Below are 13,154 nucleotides of genomic sequence, written 5' to 3'. Positions count from 1 at the left end.
GGAGACGTGCTCTCTGTTTATTAGAGGAGCAGGAGTACCAAAGAGTCCTGGAAGAAGGAGAACTAGAGGACTCGGGTGATGGACTGCATGGTCTAGAGACGGCCAGTGGGCTGGACACTTCCCCTGAGTGGGATCTTTCGTCTCCAGGGGAATACACGGAGGAGGCTGCTTCCTTTCCCGCAGTGGTACGGAAGGCGGCTAGTTTTCTGGACCTGCCTTTGTCGGTGGTAGAGGCAAAACAGAACATTTTGACAGAGGTGCTACATCCGGCCTCAGCTGCGGCGGAACCACTCTTGCCGTTTAATGACGCTTTGCTGGATCTGGTGCTAGAGGTGTGGAAGAGACCAGTATCTTCCCCAGCGGTTCACAGAGCCGTAGCCAGGAGGTATCGAGCTGCACCAACTGACCCTGGCTTTCTTTCTAGGCACTCTACACCGGAGAGCTTGGTGGTGCAGGCCTCCTGTTCATCCAAATCAGCGCCTGGTTCGTTCCCGACGGTGCCTGGAGACAGGGACTCGAAGAAACTGGATGCGCAGTCCAAGAAGATTTTTTCGTCCTGCAGTCTGGCGTTGAAGGCCACCAATGCAACTTGTATCCTGGGGAGATATATTCATGCTCTTATGGATGACATTTCCTCATCATTAACGGAGCTTCCCCAGGGTCTTTTGGATGTTGTTTCAAATGCCCAGGCTGCCGCGACCCAGATTATTCAGACTGGGCTAGACACAACCGACTCGGTGGCCAGAGCGATGGGCACAACTGTGGTGGCAAGGAGACAGGCCTGGCTCCGTAACTCGGGGTTTTCTGCGGATGTGCAGTCAACCTTATTGGATCTCCCTTTTGATGGGGACAAGCTGTTTGGGGCCAAGGCAGATTCGGCCTTGGAACGTTTTAAGGAGAGCAGGGCCACAGCTAAATCATTAGGGCTCCAAGCTCCTTCTTCCTCTGCCTCTTCCAGATTTTTCAGGAGGTTTCGTGGATTTGGGCGTGGCTCTTCCTCCTCTTCCTTTCGGGGGAGATACCAGCAACCTGCTTCTTCCCATCCCTATAGATCTTTTAGAGGGAGAGGGAGGGCCCGCACCAGAGGAGCCTCTCAGCAGCACTCTGCCTCTTCCTCATCCTCTGGAGGGGTGCAGCAGGGGAAGCAGCCTTAGGCTTCCACCATTTCCCACTCACTCCTCTCCTGTAGGGGGAAGATTACAGCATTTTCTCCGCAAATGGAAGACTGTTACAACGGACACTTGGGTTCTCAGTATTGTGGGAAAAGGCTACACCCTTCCCTTTCGGGAGTTCCCGCCCCTCATCCCGCCCCGCCCATCTTATTGTTCAGAAGAACACCTTCTGTTGCTAGAACAGGAGGTTCAAGTCCTCCTTTCAAATGGCGCGGTGGAGTTGGTCCCAGAGCAGGAAAGGGGTCGAGGTTGTTACTCAAGGTATTTCCTGATTCCCAAGAAGGATGGTCGGTTGAGACCAATCCTGGACCTGAGGATCTTGAATTGGTTCCTCAAACAGGAAAAGTTCAAGATGCTGACCCTAGCTCAGGTGCTTTTGGCGTTGAACAAGGAAGATTGGATGGTGTCTGTCGACTTGCAGGATGCTTACTTTCATATCCCGATACTCAAGTCACACAGGAAGTATCTCCGGTTTATGGTGGGATCGCAGCACTATCAGTTTGCGGTCCTTCCGTTTGGTCTTACTTCAGCACCTCGAGTCTTCACGAAGGTGATGTCGGTGGTTGCGGCAGAGCTCAGAAGGAAGGGGATAGCAGTATTCCCTTACTTGGACGACTGGTTGATCAAAGCCAAGTGGCCGGAGCTTGTGTCGCATCATCTGCAGTCAACGACCTGGGTTTTTCGGTGAACGAGCCCAAATCTCACCTGGAGCCCTCTCAGCGCCTCCTGTTCATAGGGGCAGTACTGGATACAACATTGAGTCGAGCCTTTCCTCCGCCTCAGCGGATTCAAGATATTCAGGAATTGGTTCCAATGTTTCGAAATGGAGCGGTAGTTCCAGTCCTCAAGGTCCTTCGTCTGCTCGGTCTGTTTGCCTCCTGCATTCTGTTGGTCACGCATGCTCGCTGGCACATGAGGGCTCTTCAGTGGTGCCTCCGAAGGCAGTGGTCTCAACACAAAGGAGATCTAGAAGGTGCTGTCAAGATCTCCAGAGATGCTGCTGTGGACTTGAAGTGGTGGATTGCGAGCAACAATCTTTCACAAGGGAAGCCGTTTGCGCAGTCGCCACCAGTGGCCACGGTCATAACGGATGCTTCCACTCTAGGGTGGGGAGCGCATCTGGGGGATCTGGAGATCAAAGGCCTTTGGTCTCCAGAGGAGCAGATGTTTCATATCAATCTGTTAGAGTTACGGGCTGTACGTCTGGCTCTCAAGGCCTTCCTCCCTTCCCTTTGTGGTCAGTCGGTACAGGTCCTGACGGACAATACTACCACGATGTGGTACATAAACAAACAGGGAGGAGTAGGGTCGTACCTTCTCTGCAGAGAAGCTCTTCGACTATGGTCCTGGGCAAAGGACCATCAGATTTGCTTGGTAGCAAATCATCTGGCCGGGGTCTTGAATGTACGTGCGGACAGTCTCAGTTGCCAATTCTCGGCCGACCACGAGTGGCGTCTCCATCCAGATCAAGTCCGTTTAATCTTCCAGATGTGGGGGTTTCCTCGGATAGATCTGTTTGCCACTCGGGAGAACGCGCATTGTCCGTTATTCTGCAGCCTCCAGTATCCGATGCAGGGAGCGTTAGGGGACGCGTTTCAAATAACCTGGTGCGGCCAGTTGCTTTACGCGTTTCCTCCCATACCCTTGATTCCTCGAGTATTGAGGAAGATTCGCCAAGACCGGGCGCTAGTCATCTTAATAGCTCCGGATTGGCCAAGGAGGGTGTGGTACTCCGACCTTCTCCAACTCTCAATGTGCCCTCCGCTCCGTCTCCCTTTCAGGGCAGACCTCCTCTCGCAGTCGCAGGGGCAGGTTTTACACCCCAACCTCCAGAGTCTGCACCTACATGCCTGGAGATTGAGCGGGGCAACCTGAGTTCCTTCTCTCTCCCGCCTGATGTAGTGGATGTTATATTAGCGGCCAGGCGACACTCCACTAAATCTATCTACGCTAATAGGTGGTCTAAATTTGTTGCGTGGTGTGGAGAGAGGCAGATTGATCCCTTACATGCTCATCTATCGGACGTTTTGTCTTTTGCTCTCTCTCTAGCGCAGAAAGGTTGTGCAGTGGCTACCATTAAGGGTTATTTGTCGGCCTTGTCAGCCTTCATTTGTCTTCCAGACCAACCATCGTTATTTAAATCCCCTATTGTTATCAGATTCTTGAAAGGTCTTCTAAATAAATATCCTCCAAAACCATTCGTTATGCCGCAATGGGATTTGTCCTTGGTCCTGACTTTCCTTATGGGGTCCCCTTTTGAGCCTATGCATTCTTGCCCCTTAAGGTATTTGGTTATAAAAACAGTTTTCCTGGTAGCGATAACATCTGCAAGGAGAGTGAGTGAGTTGCAGGCCTTATCGGTAAAGCCCCCTTATACAACTTTTTATGGGGATAAGGTGGTGTTGAGGACCAAGGCTGCTTTCCTCCCGAAGGTTGTTTCACCCTTCCATTTGGCTCAGACAATTACTTTGTCCACGTTCTATCCTCCGCCTCACCTTCTAAAGAGGAAACAAGACTGCACCGTCTGGACCCAAAGAGGGCGTTGAGCTTCTTTATTGATAGAACAAAGGATTTCAGGCTGGAGGATCAGCTGTTCATCGTGTACGTGGGCAAGAGGAGAGGAAAGGCAGTCCACAAGAGAACACTCTCCAGGTGGGTGGTTCTTTGCATTAAAATCTGTTACTATTTGGCAAAGAAGGACCCTCCTGAGGGCATTAGAGCTTATTCCACCAGAGCTAAGTCGGCCACTTCGGCCTTGGCCAGGGGTGTTCCTGTGGTTGACATCTGCAAGGCCGCAACTTGGTTGTCCCTTCACACTTCTGCGAAACATTACTGTTTGGACTCTGAGGTCAGAAGGGACGGCCATTTTGTACGGTCAGTGCTGCAGGATTTCTTGGTTTGACCATTTAGGCACCCGCCACCGGGCGTGGTACTGCTTTGGGACTCTATTCATTAGGTGAGGAATCCACAGGTAGTTGTATCCATCAGAAGAACGAGTTACTTACCTTCGGTAACGACTTTTCTGGTGGATACATTAGCTACCTGTGGATTCCTCACGGTCCCACCCGCCTCCCCGTTGCCTTTCTGGTCTTACCAAGTAATCCTTGAGTGCGCTTCTCTTGGTCTTCAAGGTTGCAATAGACGTTGTATATATGGATACGTGTGTATATTATCTGTATATATATATATATATATGTATATATCTTTGTGTACATACATGATTTGCATATATTTGTTCGTTATATTAAATTTACAGCTATTCATTGCAATATTGTGTATTTTACAAGGTTATGGGATGTTGCCTTGCTCTTTCATTGCATTGGGTGGTTGTTCTCATGCACGTAAAAAATGTTGGTACTGACGTCGGCACGTCGTCGAGGACCTCTTATTGCCTGTATGACGTCAGACGGCGTCGCGTGGGCTAGAGTGACGTCCTCGTCGACGTGCAGAGACTAGGAAGAAGATTTCCGTCGAATGCTGGCGCCATGGGAGTATTCATTAGGTGAGGAATCCACAGGTAGCTAATGTATCCACCAGAAAAGTCGTTACCTTAGGTAAGTAACTCGTTCTTCTGGCTTATCCTCCCCAGCAGCGAGTCCAGGATATGCAGGCTATGATACCGAAGTTTCAGCCTCAGTCCTGGATTTCAGTGAGAATCTGCTGGGCCTCATGTCCTCCTGCTGCTGAATCATGCCAGATGGAATATGCAGGCTTTGAAATGGGCACAGCATCATGGGAATCGCTCAGACATTTTCAAGATCCCAGAGGGAACTGCAAAAGACCTGCAATGGTGGCTGTTGAACCGCGATTGTATCAGAGGAAAACTCCTCTCCCTTCCCCAAACAGATTACACCATAGCGACAGACGCATCACTCCTGGGATGGGGGTGGCCATCTGGGAGAGGTGGAGATTAGAGGACACTTGTCACTGGCAGAATCCGGACTCCACATCAAATTGCTGGAGCTCCGTGCGATCTGGCTACCGTTGAAAGCATTTCTTTCCTCAGTCAAGTGAAAGTTAGTGCAGTTGTTCATGGACAATACCACCACAACCATGTGGTACTGCAACAAGTGGGGTGAGGTTGTGGACCCTTTGTCAAGAGGCCCTTCATTTCTGGATGTGGCTGGGACAGCAAGGCATTACCCTGGTGGTTCAACACCTGGCAGGTGCCAGGGCAGATTAGCTCAGCCGTCGATGCCTAGTGGATCACCAGTGAGGAGAGCCTTCGTTAGATGTTAGCCTCTGAAAAGAATGCGCTATGTCAGCAGTTTTGCGAGTCGGAGTTTCCAAGGCGGCTATCGCTTGGAGACGCTGTTCGTCTTAAGAGGAGTTCAAGCCTCCTATCCACCTTTTCACTCATACCTTTTCTGCCCAGAGTTCTCAAGATGGTCAAGAACACCCTAGCTCAAGTCATTCTTGTGGTGCCAAGAGTCAGGTATCCCAAGCTTCTGAGAATGAGCATCATTCCTCCTGTCAGGTTGCCCCTTCAGGAGGAACTTCTGTTGCAACAGCAGGGCAGGGTTTGCCACCCAGAACTTGTCAACTCTAAGTCTCATTGCATGGAGATTAAGCAGCTACAGTTGACAGCCTTTGACCTTCATCCCAAAGTCTATAATGTTATTCTGGCAGCTAGGAGTCCCTCCTCCAAGACAATGTACGGCTGCTGATGACAAAAATGTATTGTGCAAAAAAGTCTATCAACCCTCTTTCTGCCTCTCTTTCTGATATTCTTCTCTTCATCCTTACCCTTGCCCAGCAGGGCTCTGCCCTGGGCACTCTCAAGGGCTATCTCTGTGCATTGACTGCCTTCCTGCGCCTGCCTGACTAACCTTATTTGTTTAAGTCCCCTATTGTACACATGTTTCTCAAAAGGCTTGTGCACGTTTTCCCCCTTTGCACTTTATCATGGCTCAGTGGGCTCCTAATTTTGTGCTCACCTACCTCATAGGTGCTGCTCCCTTCAAGCCGCTGCACAATTGACCCTTTCGGCTGCTTACCATCAAGAGAGCCTTCCTAGTGGGAAGAACATCTGTCAGGGGGGTGAATGAGCTGCAAGCTTTGTCATCCACGCCTCCCTATCTGTGTTTAAAGGGAAAGTAGTGCTTCGCACCAGAGTTTTTTTCCTTCTGAAAGTGTTGACCCCGTGTCTTTTGGGACAGTCTGTCACCTTGCCCACCTTTTACGCTACTCTACATCTTTCTAAAGAAAAAGAGTGACTCCACTGTCCAGACACAAAAAGAACATTGTTGTTCTGCCTTGACTAAACAAAAGAGTTGCAGGTGGATGGCCAACTCTTTGTGGGGAATGTTGCAGTCAAGAAAGGTCAGGCAGTACGGGAGTGAACCATTGCACTCTGGGTCATTCTCTGTATCAAGATCTGCTAGCCTTGGGTAAAAAGTAGCCTCCTGAGGGCTTACAGGCCCATTCCACCAGAGGAAAAGTTGCAACCACAACAGTGGTTCATGGAGTTCCGGTCCTGGTCATCTGCCAGGCAGCAGCGTGGGCGTCCCCGCACACGTTTGCCAAACACTACTGCCTAGACAGTCAGGTCCGTAGGGATGGACGTGTCGCCCATTCAGTCCTGCTGAAGTCTTTAGTCTAGTTATTTTGTCAACAGCCCAATGCTGGGATGATATTCCTTGGGTATCTATTCAAAGGTAAGGAATCTGCAGCTAGAAGTCTCTATCAGATGAACAAGTTACTTACCTTCAGTAACGCATTACCTGGAGAGACTAGATCCAGCTGCAGATTCCTTACACCCACCCATGCCTCCCCGCTCTGCGAACTGATTTTTTATGGCTAGGATTGATCCCTTTCAGGGCCCTAGTTTGGACACACATTCCTCAGTTTACTTCATGGCTCTGCACTACCGGTATACAAAGTTGTGAAAAGTAACTGACATCCTATATAGGTTACCCTGATGTCCAGGGCCAACGACGTCACACAGAATCAAACTATGCCAGCCAATGGCATGCAGGAGCACTGCTCAGACAAAAATCTTCCAGATCCAGTCTGACGCATGGGAAATTAAAAGATAAGGAATCTGCTGCTATAGTCTCTAATAGATAATGCGTTACCGAAGGTAAGTGTCTTGTTCTTTAAGGAGGTCTAGTCATAATAGTAAATCATGCCGCTTCATACAATTAAAAATGTTGCTACACAATTGATACTGGGTCAAAGCAATGTAGGTAGTCTGTCTCTGTAGTACAGAATTTACAAGGGTTGCCTTTGGCAAACTGGATTAAGTTCAAGTTGCTCTGCTGGACTTTAACATTTCTGCACCGATTAAATCCACCATGTGCAAAGAATACAATGTGTGCCATATGTTCTCAGGTGAACTTGTCATTCATGGGATCATTTTAAAGTTCAAGTACCTAAACCTAGAAATAAAGAGTAGTGGTGACAGGGGATTCTCATCTCTGGAAAATAATTCTCCAGGAAATAAGTAAGCGATACAATACATCCAATTTAGAAAAGCTACACAAATCTTTATGTTGACAGGTGCCCCTGTTGCGCTACTTTATCTTCTCTTTTTTCTAATAGTGCAGACACCCTGAGGCATCTTAACTTTCTAAGCGCAATTTACAAATAAATGAAACAATATGAAAAAGTTGCAGTTAACTCAATTTCTCATTTTAAGAGTCCAAAGCAATGTTTTTATTGTGGATGTCTCTGATCTTCCATTTGTTAGCACATGATGAAGAAACTCCCAAAGATTGATGGTTAGAATAAGAGGAGGTAAGCAACCACATTTCATGATTTCAGACAGTATCATAAGGTAAAGTCTTGCACCTTTTTTTTGCTAAACAATCTCCCACCCATGCCTTGACAGGCAACCCATGTTGAGTGTTTGAACCAAGAGCTACACTTTGAATAATGTTAGGTACAGGGTTCATCTGCACCGCATCTACTCATCCCCAAAGTCTGTTCCAGAGAATCCCAAGTCTAAACGACTGGGGCTATTCACTTTTAAAGCTTATCCGTGTCCTTTAAAATGACCCAAACTCAGCTAATCAGGTGATAGCACTCTCTTGAAAACACTCCCAAACAGGGGATGAGCCCATCAGATTTTCTACCGCACATCATCTACTGCCATGTCGGGATCATCCAAGAAAGGGTTCTTCAGACCCTGTGTTACATGTAGGAAGAAGAGACTTCATTGTGAAGAGGCCCCACAAAGACTGTACTTACTGCCACTACCCTCAACATCAGGTAAAAGACTAAAATATGTCAAACCTTTTCCACAAAAACAATAATGGATAGAGAGGGGAGGCTTCTTCTGTGGCTTCAAAAAAAGCTAAAAGATCTCCTAGTTCTGAAGAAGAAGATAATGGCACCTCTTCTACTGCCCAAAAATGTCACAGAAAAGGAAAGGTTGCAGGACCAAGGAACACGAGGAGTGCAGGAAGGCTTTAAAGAAGACTCACCACAAGTCTGTCAAAGACCCTTTGAAAAAGGTGAAAAAAGAAAAAAATCTCACAAACTGCCAGACCTGAGCTATCCACTCCTGTGAAGTCTATAGTGTATACTCCAAAGTCCTCCTCAGAACTGTTGACGAATCCTAAAACAGCTTTAAGATTCTTGACGACCACCACTTTGCCATTGAAAACACTATTGTCGATGACGGTAACTATTACCACAGTCACGTCGTCGACTGACACAATGACGACACCATATAGATCATCGTTGGCAGCTATAAGAGCTTCGTCAATGAAGGCTCTGTTGATGACAAGTCCATCAATGAGAATAACTTTGTCGACTCTAGAAATTGTAAAAAAAAAAAAAAAAAAAAAAAAAAACCTCTACATTTAAAGAACTCAACAACACTGTCAACAACTGAAATAATTGAATCATTCATCTTACCTGAGCATTCATCTCCATGTAAGGTGTCTCCTCTCCTGCCTACGCGTCTTCTTGATGTGGAAGAATCTGAGGATGATGTCCCATTTGGCACTGCTCATAGCCCTTTCGAACTCCATATTAAGTACCAAGATGAAGAAGATGACCAGTATTACCAAGACTCTGACTCCCCCAGCAAACATAATATGTGGAACCACCCAGGTGTCATGGAGAGCAATATACATCAGAACCAAATATGGTACAAGTTCCTTTAACACTCTTCCAGGACCTCCAATGGCTGCTACAGGACTATTATAAGAGGTTTCCTGAGTCTGCAAGGCCAGCATCTCCACCAAAGTCTCAAATTCCACCTCAGCCTATGTCTCCTAGAACACAGAGAACCATGCTGCCACCTGTAACACCCAAGAGGACTCCTGCATCCAGCATTGCAGTCTCTTTTACAGATGATCCTTCATCAGTGGATGATGACAGAGAGGATGGAGAGATTCCAGATTCTACTAATGAATAGAATGACTTCCCGATTCCTACTCCTTCACCACCTGCTCTGCCACCATTAGATGAACCTCTGTATGACATATAAGGCTTCCACAGCCTAATAGAAACAGCAGCAACGAGATTTAAATTGCCCATTTCAGTCAAACAGTCTGACTGCTTTCTTTATGACTTCAAGGAGCCTGCGGGGAAAATAAATAAATAAATAGTACAAATCGGTATGAGCCATATCTATAAGTGGACTATATCTGGGAAGAGGGTGTAAGAATTGTAAAGAACCCCAAGACAGTAACAGTTGTTTTGCCTTGCATAGACAAGCAATACAAGGTGACAGAAGACTCACCTGCCTGTTTAGATGGCCGCCCAATGGCAGACTCAGTATAATCTCAAGCGGCTCAGCACCGTTCTAAAAAGCCTTCTGCTCCTACCTTGGCTCCACCAGATAGAGAGGGTAGACGCCTAGATAAGACAGGCAAAAGGTTCTCATCTAAGTCCCCCAACACTGTTGGTGCTGCTAATACCTTTCCATCATTGGCCGGAATGATCGACCGATGTAATACGATATCCGTGCCTTTACAGCTCTAATGCCAGAGGATAAAAGATCAGTGGTGAGACGGATTTTACAAGGAGAACGAACATCCTCAGAAAGAATTTATTGCGCTATGGATATAGCTACCATAAGTTTTCAGCAGCTGGCAGGGGCTGCTGTTTTGAGAAGATAAGATTGGCTGAAAGCAACCTCTTTCTGGCCAGAAGTTTAATCAAAGATCATTCGATCTGGCCTATGATGGAGAAGCCCTCCTCTGACAGCATGTGGATGATGCCTTACAGGCCATCAAGGCTGACACTGAAACTGTGGAATCTTAGGGCACCTTGCGATTTAAGGAAGTGCCTTTTCAGGGAGGAGGAGGAGGAGGACAAGGTTTCACTTCATACAGAGAAGCTTAGCAACACTTTCAACAGCCTTACCAATAACAGCCAGTCAAACATCAGAAGCCATGGAGGCTTGCCTAACATTCACCAAGTTAGGTCTCACTGTCAATCAACAGAAATTATCAGTTGTTTCTTCAAGGAAGACAGTATTCCTAGAAGCAGCTTTGGATACCAAGAGAAAGCCTTTCTATACCAAGACAGATATCAATAGCTCAGAGCACTGGCACTCAAGCTGCTACAAAGAAAGACTGTTTTAGTGTGCATGTTCCAATCTCTCCTATGGATGATGTCCTCAGTAATAACTTTAAACCCCTTTGCCCTCCTAAAGATGAGGCCTCTGCAGGAGAAACGAGACCAGAAATTGACACAGACAACGGGATAATTTGACCATATAGTGGAGATCATAGCAGGCATAATGGAAGCTCTAACATAGTGGCCTCAACCAAGCTGTCCCTCCGAGGGTCTCACGTTCCTTCCTCAAATTCCAGACTTTGAAATAACCAAGGAAGCTTCCTAAGAGACCTTCAAGATCTACGAATAAATGAAAAGGGGTCTCTGGTCCAAAATGACCATGCATATCAATCGGCAGGTGTTCAAAGCAGTTTTTCTCACTTTTCAGGCTTTCCTGCCACGAACAGCCGGTTTGTCAGTACTAGTCCGGACAGGCAATGCATGCATTACATCAACAAGCAGGGAGGCACAAGATCGTAGAAGTGCAGGACATTTGGAGTTGGCTGATGAAGCACAAGATAACGCTTCTGGTGGAACACGTCCCAGCAGCAAGAAATCTCTTAGCAGACACACAACAGAACACAAGTCAACTGCCAGGAATGGAAACTGAACTAGTCAGCGTTAGACCAGATCTTCATCCTATGGGGCAAGCCAGCGCTGAACCTCTTTGCCACAAAAGACAACCGGAACACCAGTTTACACAAGTTGGTATCTGCATCCAAGGGTAAGGAGTTTTTGATCATATAGTCAGGGATCTATGCATATGCTCCACCCCCTATCCCTCTCCCCCGCATGTTCCCCTCCACCTGAAACCTCTCATGCCAAAGGTTCTCAGCAAAATGAAAGCATAAGACTATTATCTCATCTGGATAGTCCCCAAATAGCCCAGGCAGCACTGGTTCACGGAGCTACTCCTATTGTCGGAAAGCAACCACATTCACCTGAAACCATCCAGGACACTCTTGACGATGAAACAGGGCCAGGTCCTTCATCCAAACCAGACTTCTCTTCATTTATGCACATGGCTCCGGAATTCAATGAGATTACAGGTCTAAATATCCCTCAGGACTGACGGGACATCCTTGCTAAAGCCAGAGCAGACAGCACTACAAAGACTTAGGAGTTAAAATTGAAACCGTTCTGCCTGTGGTGTCAAAAACAGAATCTACATCCTATTCAGGCATCGCCAAAGCAAATACTACCTTATCTACTGTCACTAACATGATCAGGCTTAGTATATGTGTCAATTAAGGTACATCTCACTGCTATATCCAGATATCAACGTTCATCTAACTCTCTAATCTTGTGATCAAACATGATTATTAAGCAATTCATCAAAGGGCTGTTCAGGGTTTTTCCTCCCATAAGTGCCCCTCCCCCTGCATGGCACCTGAATGTTGTATTATCACAACTCATGAAATGTCCCTTTGAACCAATACAGAAAATGGATCTCAAGTTCCTCTCTTGAAAATTGCATTACTTAAGGAACCTTTCCTCACATTTACTGAGTTAGTACTTCTCAGAACAAATCCAAGATTTATTCCAAAAGTCCCTTTAGATTTTCATCTGAATGAACCACTGATCCTAAGAGCATTCCTTTTTTTTTTTTTACAAATCCACAGTCACCAACAGAGAGATTTCTACATATGTTAGACATCAAAATGTGTCTTAAGTTCGATCTACAACGCACACAACAGATAAGGAAAATTTATCAATGTAGGAGGCTGGCCTGGTTTGTAGTGGGTACGTACACCTTAATCCAGGTCCAGTTATCCCTTATTAGTGAAATGTAATAGTGTTCTAGCAGCTTAAGCTGATAAAGGTAGCTGTAGCAGAGCAGCTTAGGCTGAACTAGGAGACATGCAAAGCTCCTGCAATACCACTTATAGTTATACAGTACTTATACACAAGTAAGGACAATACTCAGTGTTACCAAAAATAAAGGTAGTTTATTTGGGTGACACAAGGCCAAAAATATCTTAGAGGAAATACTCCTTCTGGAGGTAAGTATTATACACATTATATACACTAGACACTAAAATAAGGTAAGTAATTAGACACAGTATAGTGCAAACAATAGGAAATGCTATAAAATGCAATGGGAGAAAATAGGTCTAGAGGCAACATAAACCATATACTAAGAAAGTGAAATGTGAATCACAAATTCCCCCCTAGACAAGTGTAGTGTGTAGAGAATTGCTGGGAGAGTAAGAATACAGCAAAGGTAAGTAAATTACCCCACCCCAGAGCCCAGGAAAGTAGGAGTAAAGTAATGTGAGTTTCCTTAGGACACACTACCAGTCATGATTAGAGTTATTGCAAGAACCAAGCAAGACTGCAAACAACAAATGGTGGATCCCTGGACCTAAAGACATGCAAAGGAAGGAGTCCAAGTTCAGAAGTCGGAAGAAGTTCCAGGAAGGACAGGAGCCCCTGCCAACCCAGAAGAGGGTGCAAAAGAAGAGT

The sequence above is a fragment of the Pleurodeles waltl genome, chromosome 3_1 (genome assembly GCF_031143425.1).
Source record: "Pleurodeles waltl isolate 20211129_DDA chromosome 3_1, aPleWal1.hap1.20221129, whole genome shotgun sequence".
Classification (NCBI taxonomy): domain Eukaryota; kingdom Metazoa; phylum Chordata; class Amphibia; order Caudata; family Salamandridae; genus Pleurodeles; species Pleurodeles waltl.
The sequence above is the reverse complement of the archived record's forward strand: the minus strand, read 5'-3'. Positions refer to the sequence as shown.